The sequence below is a fragment of the Megascapheus bottae genome, chromosome 24 (genome assembly GCF_031878675.1).
Source record: "Megascapheus bottae isolate mThoBot1 chromosome 24, mThoBot2.hap1, whole genome shotgun sequence".
NCBI lineage: Eukaryota > Metazoa > Chordata > Mammalia > Rodentia > Geomyidae > Megascapheus > Megascapheus bottae.
The window spans coordinates 7,575,372-7,599,467 of NC_143532.1; the positions used below are offsets into that span (position 1 = coordinate 7,575,372).

The 24,096-nt window shown below is 39.9% G+C and overlaps 1 protein-coding gene across 2 annotated transcripts in view; it reads left to right on the plus strand.

Annotated features, from left to right (window-relative positions):
- The window catches only part of Cfdp1 (chromatin remodeling protein CFDP1), an 82,632-nt gene that overhangs the window by 17,500 nt on the left and 41,036 nt on the right, over positions 1-24,096 (plus strand). The window lies entirely within an intron of this gene.

Here is a 24,096-nt window from a genome sequence, read left to right on the forward strand (position 1 = left end):
CATGAAGCCCTGGGTTCATTCCTTAGTACCACATACACAGAAAAGACTGCAAGTGGCACTGCAGCTCAAGTGGTAGAATGCTAAACTTGAGCAGAAGAAGCTCAGGGACAGTGCCCAGGCCCTTAGTTCAAGCCCCAGGACTGACAAAGGAAAAAAATAAAAGAAGTTATCAATTGAATTAGAAAAATAATGCTTTAGAGATTCACCAAAAGGGCGGGGCATGGTGCCTTTGTCTGTGATCTCAGCTGCTCATTGTCCTTGGACTTTCTCAAGGCTAGAGCTCTACCACTTGAGCCTCAGCATACCACTTCTGGCTTTTTTCTATGTATGTGGTACCCAGGAATCAAACCCAGGTCTTAGTGCATGCTAGGCAAGCACTCTACCACTGGGCCAAACTCCCGGCCCCAAGTTACCAGGAGCTTTTGAGTTTGGATTGAATTCCTATAGAAAATTCTATGAACCTCAAAAGTGACCTTAATACTTGCCAATATTGTCCAGAGTTAAATAATTCTAGTGTTCTTAGTAGATCAAGAATAATAATGGTTTTATTTTATACAACAGCTTTTTTCTTCTCACCTTGAATTACAGTGTCAACTTTTTAAAAATCATAATTTTTAAGAACCAGGCATCTATCTGTATTATAAAACTATTTGCTGTACTCTTAAAACCTTGATTGGGCCAAATTTCTTTTGCTATGAAAAACGAGGTAATTAAGTACCTTTAGCACTTCATGGGTGTATCAAAAAAGCATTTGAATGATGATACTCTGAAAAATGTTCTCAATATGGTAGTAGAAATGGACTTGGGACCAAGGAAGGCTGCATAGACCTTCACTTAAGAAGGAGATGCTCTAGAAGATATTCTGGCCAGTTTAATGAAGGAATTTGTTGACAGTAGTTGCTTTGTGGACTTCATCTTCTTTTAGTGTGCACTAGAGGGCGGAATTCCCCTATGAAAAAGATAATTTGTTTTTGGCATAGTCTCAGGAACTTCTTGAAGCATTCCTATAACTGGGTATAGAAACATTGTGCTTTTTTTTTTTTTGCTTAATTAGATTAGTCTTTGGTATGAGATTTCTTTCTTCTATGTAGCTTCTACAGTAAAAAAAAAAATTTTTTATTGCCAGTTGTGGGGCTTGAACTCGGGGTCTGAACACTGTCCTTGGGCTTTTCTCAAGGATAGAGCTCAACCACTTGGACCACAGCACCACTTCCCGCTTTTTCTATTTATGTGGCACCTAGGCATTGAACCCCGGTCTTCATGCATGCTAGGAAAGTACTCTACCACTAGACCAAAGCTTCTACATTTTTAAACTAAAATTTGTTGTTTTTTTCCTATGGTGTTTGGGAAGTGAAAGATGTTTTTTCTTCTTTAATTTTTGTCCTTTGAGAAGTATCTTTGAAAAGTATTTTAACTTAGAAATAAGAAAATAGCTGGGTGCAGTGGCTCACGCTTATAATTCTAGCTACTCAGGAGGCTGAGATCTGAGGATCAAAGCCAGTCCAGGCACTAAAAAAAGTCTGACTCTAATCTCCAATTAAACACTAGAAAATCGGAAGTGGCTCTGTGGCTCAAGGGGTAGGGCAGTAGCTCAGGCCCAGAGTTCAAGCCCCAAAATCGAACTCCCCCCCAAAAAAAAATTAAAAAGGAAGAAAGAAAGTAAAAATAACCCTTATCCTCTACCACTTAATTTTTTAGAAAAAAGTCAATAGAAGTTCCTTTTTGTCTGTCTGATCCTTTATTCCCCACATTCTGTCCATGTACATGTGTGGCATGTGGTGGGTTAAATAAGAAGTGGAGTCATTGTCGATTATTGGTGTGAAACTCAACATGTTTAGAAAGTTTTAATGAGTCTGTTTTGGCTATTGTTGTTGGTGGTGCCCTACCCCTTGAGCCACAGCCCCACTTCCATTTTTCTAGTGGTTAATTGGAGATAAGAGTCTCAAAGACTTTAATGCCCGGGCTGGCTTTGAACTGCGATCCTCAGATCTCAGTCTCAGCCTCCTGAGTAACTAGGATGACAGGCGTGAGCCATTGCACCTGGCTATTTTGGATATCCCTAGAGATTCAGTATAACTTCTTCTCTTGTTTGTTTCTTTGGGGTTTTTTTTTGTAAGTAGTGAGGCTTGAACTCAGGGCAGTCCCTGAGCTCTTCAGCTCAAGGCTAACGCTCTACCATTTGAATCACAGCACTACCTCTGGCTCTTTCTGTATATGTTGTACCAAGGAATTGAACCCAGGGCTTCATGCATGCTAGGCAAACACTCTACCACTAGGCCAAACTCCCTGCCCTTGAATATCTTTTTTTTTTTTAAATCACTTTTTTTTTTTTTGCCAGTCCTGGGCCTGAGCACTGTCCTTGGACTTTCTCAAGGTTAGAGCTCTACCACTTGAGCCTCATGCTAGGCAAGCACTCTACCATTAGGCCAAACTCCCAGCCCCTTAAATCACTTTTATGGTATTTCATTTAGTGAACATTCTATATTTTTTGTTGCTGTTGTTGGTCATGGAACTTGAACTCTGGGCCTAGGCTCTGTCCCTGAGCTCTTCCGCTCAAGGCTACTGCTCTACCCCTTGAACCACAGCGCCACTTCTGGTTTTCTAGTGGTTAATTGGAGATAAAGGTGTCACAGACTTTAGGTTTTGAACCTGGATCCTCAGATCTCAGCATTCTGAGAAGCTAGGATTGTATAGGCGTGAGCCACCGTGCCTGGCTAAGATTCTATAATTTGACAAACCCTTTCCTTACTAATTAAGTTTTCTAAATTTTACATTTGTAAGTAATTGCATAATAATTCTTGCACATGTATTTCTGTTTCTATGCTGTTCTTTCTAGAGGGCAGATTCTTAGAAGTGGGACTACTGTGTTATCAGGTATGTGCATCTTAAATTCCAACAGATACCACCAGATATGGTCAGTTTGAAATCTGGCCAGTATTACCTGACAGAGCCCATTGTGTGTACCATTATCAGTATTTGTTTAGGGATTTCTCCATAACCATTTTGACAACTGGATCATTATAATATACTGCTTAGAGAAATGGTTTAAAATTTTCCCTTTATTTCCCTTTTTCAAGCCAGGCTGTGTCTCCATCCTATACTCCAAGCCATGTGAGAGACTGAGGTTAGGGGATCCTGGTAACATCCCTTGGCTACCAGAGAAATAGAGTTACTAGGTACAGTAGTGAGTGCCTATCGTCACAGCAGTGAGGAGAGGCATAAGATGATATAGCCTTTGACAGAATTCAAGACCAGTGAAGAAAGCAATGCAGAGCACCTGGAGGCCTGATACAGGATGTAGGAGAGCCTAGCTAGCTAGCAAGCAGGAAACTCTTACTTCAAACCCCCATTTTAAAACAAAAACTTTACCAAGAATAGTTTTTCCCTTATAATTAAACTAATGATACTTTTTTATTTTATTTTGTTGGGTGTGGGGCTTGAACTCTGAGCCTGGGCATTGTCCCTGAGATCTTCAGCTCAAGGCTACCACCCTATCCCTGAGCCACAGCCCCACTTCCTGTTTTCTAGTGAGGAATTGGAGGAATTGGTCATAAGAGTCTCAAGTTCTTTAGTGCCCTGGCTAGCTGTGAACCAAGATTCTCAGATCTCAGCCTCCTGAGTAGCTAGGATTATAGGCATGAGACATTGCACAGGCCTCTAATGGTACTTTTTTGTTCATTTGTCAAATGTTGCCAAATATCCAAATTAAGGCATGGGTATTATAACCTTGTATATCAGATAATCAAAATGGAGTCTCAACTATTTAAGAATTTTAGTTGAGGCCTGTTGCCCATGGCTCATTCCTATAATCCTACCTAATCAGGAGGTTGAGATTTGGAGGATCATGGTTTAAGGCCAGCCTTGATAAAAATGTTCCGCTAGGCTCCTATTCAAAACAACTAGCAAAAAGCAGGGCTGAAGCCTGCCAAAACAGGAGGCTGTAAGTTCAAGATGCAGTACTGTTTTACAAACATTGAGAGCAATTGTAAATTATTTGAAGAACTTATATCATTGAAAATGCTCTATACCCTTGTATTGGAAGTTACTAATCTCCAATGTTCTAATGTCTGTAAAGACATTCATTTAAAGCATGAAATGAGTGATGTTTATGTTCTAAGCAGAGTTTTGATAAAAGAATCATTAGTACCATTTCTTACATGTTTACAATTATGCAGAAAGATTTCTATTAAACATTTTTATTTGTGTTGCAAAATTTTTCTTATGGAAGAGGTTGGATAGCTATGTTCTAATTATGTTGGTCAGGAATTGAAAATCCTTACTATATGCAGTTACTTGGGGGGAGGGGAGAGAGGGAGGGTTGTTCTGACTCTCTTCAACTATATAACTAGCCCAGTATTTAACTCATTTTGCTAAGTCTTTCCATATCATAAAACTGAGACTTTGGTTCTAATAGCTGAAGAAACAATCTATGAAGTTAGGTAGTTTGCCAGAAGGATGGGGGAAAGAAGAGAAGGGGAGAGTTCCCAATACCTGTTTCTGGGAGAAATGGTAGAGATTACCAACCGTATTCTCTCAATTACTGAGGCTCTATCCTCAGAATCTTCTTTAGTTCTTCCTTCCTGTCTTTTCTGCCCTTCTCTATAATGACCTAATCCAATAACTTTAAATGCTGCCCTTAAAATGTCTCTTAAGTATTGATTCATATTCGCTCCCTTAACACATACATATACAGTTGATAGTTGTCTCCTTTTTTTTCCCCATACCTTTTGTCTTTTTTCTGATTCTTACATTCTGAAGCATTTGTCTTCAGGTAATTGGAATATTTTTAAGTCTTTAAAAAGGCTTGAGCTATTATAATCATTTCCTACACTTACTTAAAACCTCCAGTCCCTTTTGCTACATCCACTCTACATGCCATTGCCAAGATGATTTGTCAGAGATTCTGTTTAGATCATATCACTTGTTCAAAAATTTTATCCTTACTGTCTACTACTCAGATTTTTTAGTCTGATCTGTTGAGTAACTCCCTCCTTTATCTCTTACCAATCTCATGTTTTTCTGAGTTACTCCATTTGGCAGACAGTAAAAAAAAAAAAAAAAAATAGTCCTTTTGACTTACAATCTCTGAGCTTTGATGTTGAGATAGATAGATAGATAGATAGATAGATAGATAGATAGATAGATAGATAGATCTGTATTTTGCTGGCTTGAAATCAGGGCCTGAGCATTGTCCTTGGGCTGTCTCAAGGCTAGTGCTCTACCATTTGAGCCACAGCACCACTTCTGGCTTTTTCTAAGTACGTGGTATTGAGGACTCGAACCCTGGTCATCATGCATGCTAGGCAAGCACTCTACCACTAGGCCAAACTCCTACTCATAATTTTGTTTCTTAAATCTATTAGATCTGGAAAATTCTCGGACATTATCTCTTTGACTATTACTAGTATTACCTTCTTCTAGGGCTCCTGTCTGCTTCTAACTCTGTCCTTCATGTGGCTTCTCTTTGGTAATTCCCACCTCATTATTTCTCTGAGAAATAACCTGTGTTCAGGTTCTTTGCTTTTCCTTCAGCTATGTGTAATCTGTTTATATGTTATGTTTAGTTTCGGTGACTTTTTTAATTTCATTTATTTATTTGTTTATTTTGTCATGGGACTTGAACTCTAGGCCTGAGCACTGTCTCTGAGCTCTTTAGCTGAAGGCTACTGCCCTATCCCTTGAGCCATAGCACCAGTTCCTGTTTTCTGGTGGTTAATTGGAGGTAAGAGTCTCACAGACTTTAGTGCCCAGGCTGGCTTTAAACGTCGATCCTCAGATTGCAGCCTCCTGTGTAGCTAGGATTACAGGTATGAGTCACCGCCCCCGGCTTTATTTGTTTTTTAATTGTATTTTATTGTCAGGATAATGTATAGAGGGGTTACACTTACATAGGTCAGGTAATGGGTACTTCTCCAACCTTGATATCCCTTCTCGTGTTTTTGTCCCCTTTCCCTCCCCCCACTTTTCCATTTTAGAATTCCCTATTTGTTTTTGTTTTCCAATCTGTCAGTCCTTTTCCCACAGAATCTTATTCTTGTAGTTTTGACCTCTCATTTCACCTCTCCTCCCCTCTTCTCCTTTCCCCTCACCTTTCTCCTTTTCCTTCCCACAAGGAAGGCCCTGAATATCAATGTATAGACCAAGCAGGCCACAAATTTCCTGCCTCTGTGTCTAAGCACTAGAATTGGACTTGTACACCACCACTGTAGCAGAGCTTTCTTTTGTAATTGTCATCACATTAAGTTTATTTCATCTGAATACCAGTGGCCAATAGCTATTATCCTAGCTACTCAGGAGGCTAAGGTCTGAAGATCTTGGTTTGAATCTATCCTGGAGAGAAAAATCCCAGAGAATCCATTTACAGTTTACCAGCAAAATGCTGGACTGATTCAAGTGGAGTGCCAACCATCAGTAAAAAAGCTGATCAGGAGTTTGGGCCCTGAGTTTAGGCCTCAATGCTGGCATAATAAATGAGTGAATATACATATATATATAATTATGTATTTTTAAAAGTATATTTTTAACCCTGATAATTCCTTTATCAGAAATTCTTGTGGTCCAAAGGTACTGTTTGTTTGCTATTGAGGTGGCTCTCCTATATGGCTAAGCGTTAAGTTAAATTGTATTTTTCAAACTGGGTATAACTTTGCTTCTTCTAGATTCCTTGTTTTGGGGTCTGGAGTGGGTTAACTTTTATGTTAATTTTATAGTTTAGAATTTAATCCAGGAATTGAAATTATTATTATTATTATTATTATTATTATTATTATTTCAGTTGTGGAACTTGAGCTCTGAGCCTGGGCACTGTCCCTAAGCTTTTCAGCTCAAGGCTACCGCCCTATCCCTTGACCACAGTGCCACTTCCAGTTTTCTGGTGATTAATTGGGGATAAGAGTCTCACGGACATTTTAGTGCCCAGGCTGGCCTTGAACCGTGATCCTTAGATCTCAGCCTCCTGAGTAGCTAGGATTATAGGCATGAGCCACCACACCCTGCTTATATATATTTTTTTTTAATTTTTTTTGCCAGTCCTGGGGCTTGAATTCAAGGCCTGAGCACTGTCCTTGGGCTTTCTCAAGACTAGAGCTTTACCACTTGAGCCACAGCACCACTTCCAGCATTTTCTATATATGTGGTACCAAGGAATCAAATCCAGGTCTTCATGCATGCTAGGCAAGTACTCTACTGCTAGGCCAAACTCCCGGCCCTGAAATTATTACTTTGAACATGAAAAATTTATGTGAGTTGTAGGCGCAGAGTTCTAATTGTCAAGAGACTTTTCTCTACCTCCATTTCCCCCAAAAGAAACTTCCAAAGTTTGTTTGTGTTCTGGGCTGTTAGAAGAATATTTTTCCCAGTTCATCCTTTGTTGGGGATGCATAAAGTTTCACTTTAGTCAGGATCTAAGTCTGGTTCTCTGTCTTACATACGCTCAGTCTTATTTTCACACATCTTGCAAAACCAAGGCCGGAAGTTATTGAAATTCCCTTCCCTCACTCTCTAGCCACTCTATTAGGTCATGTCATTATTGTGGTTTTCAGTTCCTTCTTCAAACCTCCCCAGAGGTTTTCCTTTCTTAGGATATTAGCTGTGCATTTAAAATTATTTTTTATACATTTTGTCTGGTATGTGTAGTTCTTTATCTAGAAAATGTTTAGATTGTCTTAAATATCCATCTTGTTCTTTAAGGATACATATTCTTGTGCTTTTTTTTTTCATGTTTCTTAGCAACTAACATAAAGCTGTAACTTACATTAGATGAATTTGAAGGGAGTTAAAGGAAATAATTCATTGACTGCTAATGGCTTACACCTGTAATCCTAACTACTCAGAAGACAGATCTGAGGGTCTCAGTTTGAAGCCAGCCTGAATGAAAAGGTCCAAGAGACTTTATTCCAATGAATTAGTAAAAAGCAGAAAGCAGAGATATATAGTGGAGTACAAGCCTTTTGAGGGAAAAAAAAATTTCAATAGGCCCCAAGTTCAAGCCCTAGTACCAACATATACTCATAAAAATGCACAAAAAGAGCCGTGCATGGTGGTTCATATCTGTAATTGTAGCTACTCAGGAGGCTGAGACCTGAGGATCACGGTTCAAAGTCAGCCTGGGCACTAAAGTCTGAGACTCTTATCTCCAATTAACCACTAGAAAATCAGAAATGGTACTATGGTTCAAGGGGTAGGGCGGTAGCCTTGAGCTGCAGAGCTCAGGGACAGTGCCCAGGCCTAGAGTTCAAGTCCATGACCACCAACAACAACAAAAATGTACAAAAAGATTTAGTTAAAAAAAAAAGGCTCAGTTCAATCAGTTCAACATGTCAGTTTATGATGAATGTAATGCATCTTGATCAACTTTACCCCTTCTATCATACTTCTCATCCATTCCAAACCACTTATCCAGTACAGAGGATCGTGTGTGTGTGTGTGTGTGTGTGTGTGTGTGTGTGTGTGTGTGTGTGTGTGTGTGTGTGTGTGTATGTATGTATGTATTTATTGCCAGTCCTGGGGCTTGAACTCAGGGCCTGAGCACTATTCTTGGGCTTTCTCAAGGATAGAGCTCTACTACTTAAGCCACAGCACCACTCATGGCTTTTTTCTCTTTCTGTGGTACCTAGGAATCAAACCCAGGTCTTCATGCCTGCTAGGCTAGCACTCTACTACTAGGCCACATTCCTGGCCCCAGGATCTTTTTTAATTTCCCTTGAGACTTTGTCTTTAACTCATGAATTATTTAAAATATTTTATTTCCAAGTGTTCAAAGTTTTTTAGGTTGTCTGTTGTTGCTTTAGGGTTGTTTTCCTTATTCTTGTAGAAACACAAGCTTAATGACATCAAGTCTTTTAAATGTGTTGCCTTAGTTTTATGGTCCAGGATGTGGTTTGTCTTGAATGTTCCAGGGACTCTTGCAAAGTCCAGTGTCTTTTTTAAGTAAATTCCTTTCCTGTTTAAACTAGTCAGTGCATGTATTGTACCTGAAATCCTAATGCCCCTTTGCAGCTGCAAAGTAAGTGTTCATCTTGCAGCTGCAAGTAGCGTTATTCATTATGATGCTTACCATGTTATACTCTGTGTTTTGTTTTACTTGTGGATCTCCACCACTTTGTGAGATGGAGGACATAGACCTTACCTTTTTTGTTGTTTGTTTGTCCTATCTCATGTGGCAAAAATTTGTATTTGAGAGGAAATAGTTTCTTTTCTAAAATAGATGTATAGATGTGGGACTTCAATTCCACAAATCAGATTATGACTAGTGTGTCTTGATCAGTGTCACCCCTTCCATTGTTCTCCCCACCCTAAAGTTATAGTTCAATTTTAACATAATGTACATTGAATATAAGGACTGTATTCTTACCCTTCCTCCCTCCGTTTGTATCCTCCTCCCTTCCTATGAAAAGGTTTTATTAAAGATCATTATATAAAAAGTAATAGGTCATTTCAGGATATAGATCAGTAGTAGTGCTTAGTTTGCTAGGCCCTGGGTTTCATCCCCAGCTCCATTCACATCTCTTTTAAAAGATAAGTTTGACCTGTGGAGATTTAAATCTTACCCTATGACTTATTCTGTCAGTCTTAGTTTTAACGTCAAGGTATTTTGAGTTCTATAGTTTATATGTTCAGCAAGTGACTAAACCCAGAGACAGACTGTAATGTCTATTAAATTATTGGAATGACATTTTATTTCAGTTTAATCATGTCATAATTCAAGCAGAGACATGTGAGACGTTCCTTACTCATTCTGCAAGACCTATTTTGCAACTGGTGCTATTTCCTTCATTTCAGGTTGGCATGTCCTCTTGTAAAGGTGCTACCTCCACAGTAACATGTTTTACAACACATGTCCTGGTCGAACTGTGCAAAAGTTTAGCTGGGTGTCTGCAAGCCTCATTTCCTAGTAAGGAAGTACATGGCACTCCCTCAGCCTTTCCTGTGCTAATCTGTGGGTTGCTTATAGATAAAAAAGCCCTTCACTTGTTTCCTCCCATTTAGCATAATTTTTTTAAAGTAGTTGTATAATCATATAAATCATATTATGATTATGATTTAGCTGGAGAGTGAAATGTATATAGTTATTTGATATGGATATATGCCATTATTAAAGGGTTCTGGCTGTGACTCGGCCCGTAGCAAAGTTGCTGGGTTGAGTCTATGAATAAATGGACAGTGATGTCAGGTGAACATTCTGCCTCTGGATATGATACTCTGTTTACTGCAAAGGTGATTTAGGGGGAGTGCCTGTGGATTGCTTTGGGAACTTTATAGCTTTTTCTGGCTCCCTGCTTGGGAAGGTGAAAACATGAACTCTTGACATTTTTTAAGGGTTCCTTGTGTTTCTGCTTTGAGCCTATTTAGTGGCCTCGTGTCTTCCCCCTATTATATTAATGACTAGCTTATTCTATTTTTTTCCTAGATTATTCTTAAACAAAAAAAAATCTTTTTCATGTTTTCTATCACATTTATCTCTTTTTTTTTGCCACATTTTTCTTTTCTCTTTCTTTTCCAGTTACTCAGCCAGTATCTTTGTTATGTAAATGTCCCTTGGGTATATTCAAGAAAGGAATGAGCTGTAAATAAACTAAGATTTCAGAGAGACAAGAATGTTATCTTAGTTGTGATTAGTATTCCTTGGTCTCATTTATAAATGACAAATTGTAACATAAATTGAAGAGTTTTGTGTGGATTTACATGAATCTACTGGTAGAAAAATGATAGAGAATATTTTAATGATTCTTCATACTCCAGGCTTTATTATTTTCTCTGTTGTCTTCTATAAATCTATTCATCATTTGTCAAACAGCATGTGTTGAGAATTGCTCTTTGATTCCCATATCAGAATTAAGTTAGAGGCTGGGAGCCTGGCCAGTGGTATACTGCTTGCTTAGCATGCATGAAGCCCTGGGTTCGATTCCTCAGTACCATCTACACAGAATAAGCTGGAAATGGCACTGTGGCCCAACTAGCAGAGCACTAGGCTTGAGCTAAGTGTCTAAGGACAGTGCACAGGCTGTGAGTTCAAGCCCTAGGACTGCCCCCTTCCTAAAAAAAAAAGGAAAAAGGATGGAAGCATGGCTCAGATGATGCCCTGGAGTTCTCTAGTACTAACCCTCTCCTCCTGTAAAAAAATTATTAGGGGAAATAGAAGACAAAGTTAAGGGCCGGGAGTTTGGCCTAGTGTTTAAGTGCTTGCCTAGCATGCATGAAGACCCGGGTTCGATTCCTCGGTACCACATACATAGAAAAAAGCCCGAAGTGGTGCTGAGGCTCAAGTGGTAGAGCTCTAGCCTTGAGAAAGTCTAAGGACAGTGCTCAGGCCCTGAGCTCAAGCCCAGGACTGGCAAAAAAAAAAAAAAAAAGAAGAAGAAGAAGACAAAGTTAACAAATAGATGTAGACTTACTTTTTTATTTTTAATGGTTTGTTCTATTGCATGGATACATCAATGAGGCTGTATTGGAAACTAACACTATCTTACCATTTGTTAGTGCTGAGCAGTTCTAAACAGTTACAGAGGGTGATATATTTTCCCCAAATACCTGTCTTGCATGCACAAAATATTTCCATACCCTTTCCCCATAGATTGTGCACTGGATGAATAGGAGATAGTAAGTAGGAAGAAACACAAAACAGTTCTTTTGTGCTCACACTTCCATATGTGAAATCTCTATGCTGTTTTAAAGATTTCCTGTTTATTCTTTGGTTTATTATATATTTATCTATATAAACAAAATAAGTATTTTTTCCCCAAAAGATTTCATTGGTTTTGTCAAACATGACTTCAGTGCCAGAATACTAACCTCTTCTTTGTGCCTGAATGAAGTTGGCCAAAATAATATCTCTCCCTTGTAGTGATCTTTGAGTGCTTCCAGTTCACACACTACTGGCAGAAGGCAACTGGATGAATTTCAAAGCCAGCAGTTCACTTGTAAACTACAAGACTGTCCATTTTACAAGATCTACAACAAAACCCCAGTTGGAGCTCTTGCTGCCACATTAAGATCCATTCAAAACCCTCATGTCCTCCTTTCTCCATGTTGTGTCATTGTTTTAAAAAAAAAAATCACTTCCTGCTTTACATAAAACAACCCCATGGGGCAGAAGGCTTGCTCTCAAGTGTAGGGGAATATAGAGAAACCTGAATTTCACATTAATTTATTTTCCTTCTGACTAATCAGCCCTAACTAAGATTTGCTTACCAAGTACAGGACAGAAGAGCAGAAAATCGTCTTCTGAAAAGTTCTTCAGGTTACTGCTTGGGTTTAGGTTAAGATTGTCTTTATTAATAGGTTTCATGTTGCTATAATAAATTTATTTTCCAAACCTGTTTTGCCAAGTATCTCCAATAACCATCTGCCCTGGGCTTAGCACAGCCCAGGCAAGCATTCTTCCATTGAGCCACATTCCTAAACGTTTTTTATTTTTATTTTGAGACAGTCTTGCTAAATTGCCCAGGCCAGCAACAGACACCTAATCTTTCTGCCTCAGCCTGCTAATTAGCTGGGGTTACAGGCATGTGTCACCAAGCCAGCCAGGCCTTTATTTGTGGGCTTATCAGAAAGATTTTACATTGCAATTCTAGCATTTGGGTGGTAAGGCAGGAGCAACATGAGTTCTAGGTCAGTCTGAGGTACATAGCAGCTTCTGGGACAATCTAGCTTACATAACCCTTTCAAAACAAATAAGCCCAGACAAATACAAGTACACATTTAGAAGTAAAACAGTTGGGACTCTCCAGGAAAACACAGGGCATTTGATTGTCTTGAATGGAAGAAGTTGACTCTTCACAAGAGAAGTATGATGTGTTCTAAATTCCTTTCTACCATCTTAGCACAGTATCGATATCAGCACTCTTAGAACTAAAGCCTGATTCTGCTTGTCTACCCAAGGTAAACTGTAGAGGATACTTTTGTCTATATGGAGACCTTTTATCTTACTATGAGAGGTTCAGTTGCCTTGTCTTGAAATAAGAACAGGAGCTGACAGTGCACACCTCAGGACTATTCATCCGACTAAACGCACCAAATCCATGTAGGCTATACAGCATAAGAAGGCTCTAGCAGTTGGTTGATGGCAGCAAAAACATCTCAAGGAAGAAATACCTGGCTTCCTGTAGATGTGAGAATTATGGTCAAAATAGGCTATTTTGCTTGTTTTTCTTAGGCCATACTTCCAGCCAGTGCCATAGCTGCAAACTGCAGAGTAGAAGGAAGAGAGCAAAGAAATAACAAATGTTTTGAAAACAAAATACAAGGAAACCAGGGGAACCAAAGAGGAAACAGACACTGAGAAATTCCAAAAGAAACCCGACAAGTAAAGAACAAGTTCGAGTGTTCAGTGTTGTTTCCTACAGTATATTTATGGAGGGTACAGGTGTCTCAGCAGTTCCATTGTGTATTGTGAAAAACACATTTTTTTCAATCTGTGAACTTTTCAAAAGGTTATTCCTAGCTGGGTTTCAGTGGCTCATGCCTATAATCCAACCTACTCAGGACACTGAAATCTGAGGATTCAAGCAGCCAGTGACACTCTTGTCTCCAAAAAAACTACAAAAAAATACAGAAATGGCATAATGGCTCAAAGTGGTAGTAGAACACTATCCTTGAGCACAAAAGCTCAGGGATAAGCCCAGTGCAGTGGCTCACGCCTGTAATCCTAGCTACTCAGGAGGCTAAAATCAGAGGATCAAGGTTCAAAACCAGCCCAGGCACAAAAGGACCTGAGACTCTTTATCTCCAGTTAACCCCTAGAAAATGGGAAGTGGGGCTTGGCTCAAGGGTAGGGTGGTAGCTTTGAGCTGAAGAGCTCAGAGACAGCACCCAGGCTGAGTTAAAGCCCCACGACCCACAAAAAAATAAAAAGCTCAGGGACAGTGCCCAGGCTCTAAGTTCAAGTCCTGGGACCAGCGCGCGCAGTTGTGAACACACACACACACAGAGGCTATTCCTTAAGTTCTTGTCAGTGTGACCTAACATTTAGTTTTTCAAAGTACACTGTAGTTCTTGCTTCAGTCTTGTCCCAGAATAGCAAATTCAGTATCATTTGGATAGTAAGATGAGACAGTATATATAGGGACTGGGCTGTATCTGGAAGTGCAGTGATGGGGCAGTGGCTAGGTACTGTAAGCATATGCAGAGCCATGTTTACATGCTGAGACCTCAGCCCCAGTCAGTGTTGTTTGCTTACCTCTCAGTCAGCAGTATCTAGAGTAGTTTGTTCAAAATAGCTATTCAATATTCAATATGTATTTGTTGAATTGATGCATGAGTTTATATGAAGAAAATTAAGGAATAAGTGGATACATATGAAATGATAGAATATTAAGATGCATTTCTGTATCTTAATTGAATTATTTCTCAAGAACATGTGAACAATCAACAGCTTTTTTTTTTTTTTTTTTTTTTTTTTAAACCAGTCCTGGGGCTTGAACACAGGGCCCAGGCACTGTCCTTAGACACTTTTTCTCAATGATAGTACTCTACCATTTGAGCTACAACTCCACTTCTTTTTTTTCCTGTGATTAACTGGAGATTAGAGTCTCAAGGACTTCCTTGCTGGAGTTGACTTTGAATTGTGAGCCTCAAATCTGAGCCTCCTGAGTAGTCTGGATTATAGGCATGTATCATCAGCACCTGGTTATACTCAATTATTTTACAAATTAACTTTGTAATTTAACTATCATTACAAAATGAGTTTGTTTCAGTTAACCATGGTTATTTTTCTTGTTGGTATCACATCATCGCAGACTGGCTAATGGCACTGCCTGTAAGCTGATCTCCTTTGTGCTTTCAGCACCAACTCTCAACTGTCTTAAAAGTGTACTTGTTTTCTGACTGTATTGACAATGTCTCTACAGTCTTGATTTCTCTTGTTGTTTGTTTTATTTTATTTTGTGGTGCTAACAATTAAGCCTGAGCCTTGTGCATCCCATCCAAGTGCACTGCCATTGAGCTATATCCCTGGCCCACTCTTTTGTTTTTTGCTTTCAGGTTTTTCTTTATTTTGAGACAAAGTCTCACTATGTAGCCCAGGTTGGCCTTGAGCTCACTTACCCCTAGATTACAGGCCTGCTCCACCAACTCAGACTCCAGCCCTCTTTACTGTTTTCTGCCTCAAGATATAGAAGTATCTTCTAACCAAGGGGCCCTGTTTTTTTCAAGTAGAGTAATAATTGAGACCAAAATCTGAGTTTGAGGAGCCCATGATGAATGGTTGTAAAGAGAGCTTCTCATTACAGGCTATTTCCTACATATAAAATGTGCGTGTGTGCGTGCGTGTGTGTGTGTTTGTGTAAGAAATGAGGGCCAAACACCCACCTACACTATTCAGCGTTCTTTGTGTAACTATATTATATCCCTTTGCAAACCTGAAAGAGATAGGTAACCATCACCAGTTTTCTTTTCTTGTTTCCTTTTCTTCTTTTCTTTTTTTTTTTTTGGTTAATCATGGGACTTAAACTCTGGGCCTACGCGTTGTCCCTGAGCTCTTCACTCTAGGCTACCACCCTACCCCTTAAGCCAGAAGGCCATTTCCAGTTTTCTAGTGGTTAATTGAAAATTAGAGTCATGTAGACTTTAGTACCTGGGCTGGCTTTGAACCACAGTCCTCAGATACCAGCCTCCTGAGTAGCTAGGATTACAAGCATGAGTCACCATGTCTGGCTTGTTCTTTTACTTTCCTATACAATTTTTTTTTTTTTTTTTTTTTTTTTTTTTTTTTTACCAGTTGTTGGCTTGAGCTCAGGGCCTGAGCACTGTCCTTGGGCTTTCTTAAGGCTACATACCACTTGAGTCTCAGCACTACTTCCGGTTTTTTTTTTTTCTATGGAACCCAGGTGTTTGTGCATGCTAAGCAAGCACTCTACTACTAGGACAAACTCCTGGCCCCCCGGGTTGTTGCATTTTTGCCTAAGGTCAGTCTTATCCTCCCGCCTATGCCTCCTATAGAAAACATACCTTGTATTATGCCCAGCTTCTTGGTTAAGATAAGGTCTCCCTGAAGTTTGACTAGGCTATCCTTGAACTATAGTCTTCCCCATATTTGCTGCACAAATATCTAAGATTACAATGATAAACATCACTGTGGCCACTTTACATTGTTTTGATCCTGTTGGTACAGTCATCTTAGTTCATTTGTGTTTGCTGCTGAATTATATCCCATTGTATGGATATGCAAGAGTTCTTTTTGGTGTTTCCCTACATTCTAGGTGGGGGTTTGCTGTTAGGAAAATACTGCTGTGAACAGTTATGTACATGTTTTCATATGAATATTGTATAGGGTTTCTGTGAAACCTTTTTACATGATACCATATCAAGAAATTCATTTTTGGGGATAGGTGCTGGTGGCTCATGCCTGTAATTCTAGCTGCTCAGGAGATTGAGATCTGAGAATTGGGTTCAAACCTAGCCCAGGCAAAAAAGTACATGAGACTATAATCTCTCATTAAGTAGCAAAAAGAAAAAGCTGTAAGTGGAGCTGTGATTCAAGTGGTATAAGCAGTACAGCACTAGTCTTGAAAAGAAACAAAAATAGTTAAAGGACAATACCCAGGCACTGAGTTAAGCTCCAGTACTGGTGCATGCATGTACACACATACACGTGCATGGACGCATACACTTTTGGGTTGGGAACATGGCTCAACTGATAGAATATCTGCTTAGCAAGTGGGAAGCCTCAAGTTTAAACCTTGCAACATATTTTCACTAAGACTCCAGTTATATCCATATACTAATTTGTCCACTCAGCAGAAACAAAAAAGTTCAATGAGTAATGAGACAAAATTGCAATAAACATTGTTCCGTTGTGTTTCATTTAAATACTGGGTGTAGGACTGAAGGTGTTGCTCATTGATTACAGTTCTTGCCTAATATGCACCAGGCTATTGGTTTGATTCCCAGAACGGCAAAAAATAAAGTAACAAAATACTGGCTATGACTTGCTAATTTGATTCATATTCCATAGGGCTACAATAAGCAGTTTTTAAAAACTATTTTAAAAATGCATTTGCTAGTTTGGAATATGTTTAAGTGTTAATCTAAGAAGATTATGTCAGTTTGTTTTTCAAGGTGATGGAATCAGCCTAGCATAAAGTAAGAGTTCTTAATGCTCAGTCCTTAAATTGGCATACTTCAGTGTTACCAGTCACAAAACAGGTATTTCAAGGTTTATTCCCATCAGAGTTTTGAGGAGTTTGTTTAAACAGTTTCAAACTTGTGGATACAAGCACTTCTATCTCAGTCACCCAAATAGCAGGAACTACAGTTGCTCTCCCCCACTCCCGGCCTGAAAAAATGAAACGTTGTAAATGGTAGAAAATATAGATGATTTATCCAAGTAGAAAACAGTTGTTTCTTAGCAGATCATTTTCCACTGGAGCATAGCCATTATCCTACCATTAGCAGTTGTAAATGTGAGGTTGGATACAGCACAAAAGAACACAATGGAATTGATACCTAGGAAAGATTGACACTCAGGGAAACTAGCTTTGGTCAAATAGCTAAGCAGAACATCCCTTTTGGTCTAGAAGTAAAGTTCTTATTTTATTTACATTCAAAGAATATTATTAGTATTTAGCGAAGATAGTGTTGGGATTTTTAAAATTCAGAGCCTCATGACTGCTGGGCAGGTAGTCTACCACTGAGCCATGCCTCTAGCACTTTTTTTATGCTATTTTTGAAATAAGGCCTCATTTTATGCCTGGGCCAACCTAGATTTTGAATCCCCTATTTGTGTTTCTCCTCATTTCTAGAATTACTGGCGCATACCACCTTACCAAACCATTGGCTGAGATGGACTCTGCAGAATTTTTTTTTTGGGGGGGGAGGGTCTTGGCTGGCCTCAAATTGAGATACCCTGATCTCTACCTCTCAAGTAGCTATGATTACAGGCTTGAACTTTTTTTTTTTTTTTTTTTGTCAGTTTTGGGACTTGAACTCTGGGCCTGGACACTATCCCTGAGCTCTTCAGCTCAAGGCTACCACCCTAGCTTTGAGCCAAGCCCTACTTCTTGTTTTCTAGAAGTTAATTGGAGATAAGAGTCTCAGGTTCTTTTGTGCCCGAGCTGGCTTTGAACCTTGATCCTCAGATCTCAGCCTCCTGAGTAGCTAGGATTACAGGTGTGAGCCACCATGCCTGACTTTAAGTGTCTTTTTGAAAAAAATAACATCATTTCACAAATCAACTAAAATTCACTTGATCTACTTCACAGCATATTTGTCTCACAGACCTTTGCCCTTTTGGAACCATTGGTGTGAATTATTCCTTGCTAATAAAATCTGATTTTTTTTTTTCCTGCTGGAGAAAAGAAGCTTATGTGCCCATTAACCTAAATCAACTTTTCTGGAACTTCTTGTTCTCAGGACCTCTTTTTTTTTTTTTTGGCCAGTCCTGGGCTTGAACTCAGGGTCTGAGCACTGTCCTTGGACTTTCTCAAGGCTAGAGCTCTACCACTTGAGCCTCAGCACCATTTCGGCTTTTTTTTTTTTTTTTTTTTTGCCAGTCCTGGGCTTGGGCTCAGGGCCTGAGCACTGTCCTTGGACTTTCTCAAGGCTAGAGCTCTACCACTTGAGCCTCAGCACCACTTCTGGCTTTTTTTTTTTTTACTATGTATGTGGTACCGAGGAATCGAACCTGGGTCTTCATGCATGCTAGGCAAGCACTTTAACCACTAGGCCAAACTCCCGGCCCCCCCCCTTTTTTTTTTTTTTTTTTTGTGCATGTGGTACTGAGGAATCGAATGCGGGTCTTCGTGCATGCTAGGCAAGCACTCTAGGCCAAACTCCCTGCCCTCTCAGGACCTCTTTATACTCTTCAGAATCATTAAGTAAATTGTAACTGGTTTTGGTTTTTTTGTTGTTTTGTTTGTTTGTTTGTTTTGCCAGTCCTGGGGCTTGAACTCAGGGCCTGAGCATTGTCCTTGGACACTTTTTGCTCAAGGCTAGTGCAATGCTACTTGAACCACAGCACCACTTCTGGCTTTTTCTGTCTATGTGGTACCAAGGAACCGAACCCAGGGCTTCATGCATGCTAGTCAAGCACTCTATACCACTTAGTTATACTCCCAGCCCTGTAATTGTTATTTTTAGTAGAAAAATTAAAACCAAATGTTTAAAGTATTTTCTCAGTTCATGTATATACCTATATTTTTTGTGCTAGTAAGGGGCTTGAAGTCAGGGACTCCTGCTCTGCTTATTACTGGCACTCTACCACTTGAACCACACCCTAGCTCTGACAAACTGTGTATGTGTGTGAATGTATCTGTATGTCTGTGTATTTTTGTTGGTTGTTAGGCTTGAACTCGGCCTGAGCACAGTCCCTAAGCTCTTAATCTCAAGGCTTAATGCTCTACACTTACTGCCACAGCACCATTTCCAGTTCTCTAGTGGTTAATTGAAGATAAGAGGCTCCTGGACTTTCATGCCCAGGCTGGCTTTGAACCACGATCCTCAGATCTCAGCGGGGCCCAACTGACAAACTACATTTTTAAAAATTAGTGTGAGTAGGAATAGTGGCATACGTTGTGTATCTACAACTTGAGAAGTAAAGGTAGGATGTAGTTAAGTTTATCTTATGGCTATTATAACATAGCAAGTTCAAGGTCAGCCTGAATTATATTGTAAGACTGTCTTAAAAAAAAGAAGGGGGCTGGGAATTTGGCCTAGTGGTAAGAGTGCTTGCCTAGTATGTAGGAAGACCTGAGTTCGATTCCTTGGTACCACAACATAGAAAAAAAGCTGGAAGTGGTGCTATGGCGCAAGTGGTAGGGCTCTAGCCTTGAGAAAGCGCAAGGACAGTGCTCAGGTCCATAGTTTAGTTCCCATGACTGGCAAATAAAAAGAAAGAAAGAGAGAGACAGAGAGAGAGAGAAGCTGGCATGGTGGCTCATGCCTATAATCCTAGCTACTTTGGAGGCTAAGATCTGAGATCAAGGTTCAAAACCAGCCCGGGCACAAGAGGACCTGATATTCTTATTTCCAGTTAACCTCTAGAAAATGGGAAGTGGGGCTTTGCTCAAGGGTAGGATGGTAGCCTTAAGCTGAAGAACTCAGGGACAATGCCCAGGCCCAGAGGTAGGGCAGTAGCCTTGAGCTGAAGAGCTGAAGAGCTAAAGGACAGTGCCCAGGCTGAGTTCAAGCCCCATGACCTACAAAAATAAAAAAGAAAGAAAGAAAGAGAAAGTAGCATGAGTTTATAAATATTTTTAATGCAACATTGCTTAATAGAGGCTAGCTAAACTCTAATCTCAAATCTGTGTCACCATTCATTCTGTTTTGACAGGTTGCTTTAGTTGAATCATAGGAAGAAAATCCATCCTTATAGATATATAGTTGGGAAAGGAGTGAATGTTTTCATACTTGTTCAGTGATTTTGGATATTTTATGATACTACACCAAAAATGTGAGCAGTAATAGTTTCTTAAAGATTAGCTGTTAAGGTGAAATCTAAACCATGGAAATAAATTTTCAGTGGTGTTACATTAAAATCCTTCATTCAAACTTATACTTTGAATGAACTTTTTACCAATATGTATGTATTAGTCACTTGGAAAATACATGTTTGCTAGATTATGTGGATCTTCTAATGTTGACTAATTTCAGAGATGGTATCAGCTAGTCACATTCATTAACCTCACTGCCACTCTCATCAAAAGAGTACTGGGAAGCTATCCAGCTCACAGTGGTACACACAAGTTTTCCAAAATTCTAAAGCTTAAAATTAATCATTGGCTGCAGATACTGTCAGTTGATCTTGAAATGACAGTTACTGTGTTTATTTCCGAGAAATGAGAAAATGTCTGTCGGATGCCCAAGTGTGAAGAACCATAGTTTAGTTTATCTGCCAGTCGCTAAAAATGGTGCTACATTATCGAAGCAGACCATTTCACTTGCATCTGAGTTGAACAAATGCTTTTCTTAGAACTCTCCACTCATGGCAGAAGTGCTTTATAATTTCTTCCCATTTTCATTTAAAAATAAACAAACTTGGCTGAGACCCTAACCTCCTGAATACAGTGCTCACCTAGTATGCATGAAGCCCTGAGTTTGATTCCTCAGTACCACACACATTTAAAAAAAAAGCCAGAAATGATGCTTTGGCTCAAGTGGTAGAGCGCTAGCCTTGAAGCATCTAAGCACAGCTCCCAGCCCCAAGTTCAAGCCCCATAAAAATACTTAAGCAAGCTGAGCCAGGTGGCTCACGCTTGTAATCCTAGCTATTCAAGAGGCTGAGACCTAAGGATCTCGGTTCAAAGCCAGCCCAGGCACTAAAAAAGTACAGGAGATTCTTATCTCTAGTTAATCACCAGAAAATTGGAAGTGATGCTGTGGCTCAAGGGTTAAGTCAGTAGCCTGACTGAAGAGCTGAATAGCTCAGGGTCAGCGCCCAGGCCCAGAGTTCAAATCCCATGACTGACAATAATAAAAAATAAAAAAGGCAACCCAATTAAGTGCCAAGGATTATTGCCTTTTTGGAAATTTTTATTTATATTTTTTTAATAATGTGACTATGGTACATTTGTCAAAAGTAGGTGATTAGCCTTAACCAGACTCTACCCTGTATAAAAGGTTCCCTGTTTTCTTACCCTCCAAGTATCCTTATGCTGTCCCAGGAGCCAGGCCAGGAGGATACTTCACTGCATGTAGCCAGCTGCTTTTAAGGCAGTAATTTTCCCTTTTACCTCATTAAGGAAATAAATTATAGATGTAGAGAAGACTTACAGAGATAGAACAGAGAGGCTGTGTGTCCTTTGCCACCATAACTGCAGGTTGGTTGTCAGAAGTGAGCCACTAAAGATGCTACTGTAACCTGGCATTCACACCATCATAAGGATATCCCTGGAGCTGTGACCTGCCTTTGTGGACCCTCCAGGGCCACAACCCTCATGTCTGTGTGCCCTCAAGTTTAAAGTTGGCCAGCACGAAGTGTTTCGTTCTCTGCCCTACCATTCCTGCTGTGTGACCTCTTAAAGCTTTCTTCTCTACAAATGGGCAAACGCAGTGCACACCTCATGAGACCATGCTGGGGGAAATGGTAGGCATTCTATAGACTACTACATTTTCAAGTGGAATTCCTTTTTTGTTTTTTCCTTTCAACTAGTTGACAGGGAAAAATGTTTTGGCAAAGCATTTTGTTAAAGATATAGAAGAAAACCTGTTCCCAAAGACCTCAGAACTTACTGAAGAAGGGAAACATCTTTCTTAACTCTCTTCAAAACAAGTTCTTATTATTGGTCTGCAGCAGTCATCTCTAGCCCACTTACAAAACCATTTGGTGTCTGCATGTGGCTATCTGCTGTTTCTTCACACATCACAACAATTCTACAAGGGCCTCTGCACATCACTCCTAACTTGGGAGATCTTTTTAAAATTAGTTTTATTTGGTTTTGTTTATATGGTACCAAGAAATAAAATCCAGAGCCCCATGCGTACTAGGCAAGCATTCTATCAGTAAGCTACATTCCCAATTCAGGAGTAGATCTCCCACATACCAGTCCTGGTGCTTGAACTCAGGGCCTGAGCATTGTCCTTGGACTTTTCTCAAGGCTAGAGTTCTACCACTTGAGCCACAGCACCACTTCCAGCTTTTTTCTATGTACGTGGTACTGAGGAATCGAACCCAGACCTTTGTGCATGCTAAACAAGCACTCTACCACTAGGCCAAACTCCCGGACCCTGCTGTGCCAAATTTTTATTTTATTTTATTTGTGGTCATGGAGCTTGAACTCAGGGCCTAAGCTCTGTCCCTCAGCTCTTGTGCTCGAGCTTAGGTGTCTACCAATTTGAACTGTTTTCTGGTGGTTAATTGGAGATAAGAGTCTGACAGGGACTTTCCTGCCCAGGCTGGCTTTGGACCACTATCCTCAGATCTCAGCCTCCTGACTAGGGAGGATTATAGGCATGAGCAACTAGCACATGGCAAACACAACCATTTTTTGGTCCTAGAACTAAAACTCAATTTTCTTTTTTTCTTTTTTGCCAGTCCTGGGGCTTGATCTCGGGGCCTGGTTGCACTTTCTCAAGGCTAGAGCTCTACCATTTGAGCCACAGCACCATTTCCAACTTCTTCTATGAATGTGTGTTACTGAGGAATCGAACCTGAGTCTTCGTACGTGCTAGGCAAGCACTCTACCACTAGGACAAACTCCCAGCCCCTTGAACTCAATTTTCTAAGTGAAGGATTTTCATTCTTGTGAACTTTAATTATTTTTCAAGAGAAAAATCACATGAAGGTTTAGATTTACATTTATCATTACAAATATGTTTAGTTAAATATTCTGGTAAAACCTACTTCATTGTTGGAGGTGGTACCTCACTCCTGTAATCCTAGCTACTCTGGAGGCTGAGATCTGAGCATCAAGGTTCAAAGCCAGCCCTGGCAAAGAAGGACCTGAAATTCTTATCTCCAGGTAACCTCAAGAAAACAGGAAGTGGAGCTTGGCTCAAGGGTAGGGTGGTAGCCTTTTGCTGAAGAGCTGAGAGACAACGCCCAGGCTGAGTTCAAGCCCCATGACCCACAAAAAATAAAAATAAAAAGACTACTTCATTGAGGGCTGGGAATTAGGCTTAGTGGTAGAGTGCTTGCCTAGCATGCATGAAGCCCTGGGTTCTATTCCTCAGTATTGCATAAACAGAAAATGCTACAAGTGGCACTGGGGCTCAAATGGTTGGGTGCTAGCGTTGAACAAAAAGAAGTTCTGAGACAGGGTTGAGGTCCTTAGTTCAAGCCCCAGGACTAGCAGAGAAAGAAAGAAAAAAGAGAAAGGAAAGGAAGGAAAAAAGAAGGAAGGTAGGAGAGAGAGAGAGGGAAAGAGGGAGAGAGAGAGAGAGGACCACTTAGCTCATCAAAGTAAGTAAATTTGTTTTTCTGGTAAACTTTTACTATGTATAGTTCAAGAAAAGATAGGTTGTGCAAGAGATGTGGCTTAGTAGTAGAGGGCCAGCCCATTGATTGTGAGGCCCTGAGTTGAAACCCTAATAGGACCTAAATAAATAAGTAGATGTGTAGCTAGACAGACAGATAAAATCAGTTGCAGTGTCAGTATAAGAGAAATTCTACATTGGAAGCACAGTTAGTATGGTTAAGATTTGTAAAGATTTAGGGGACAATGT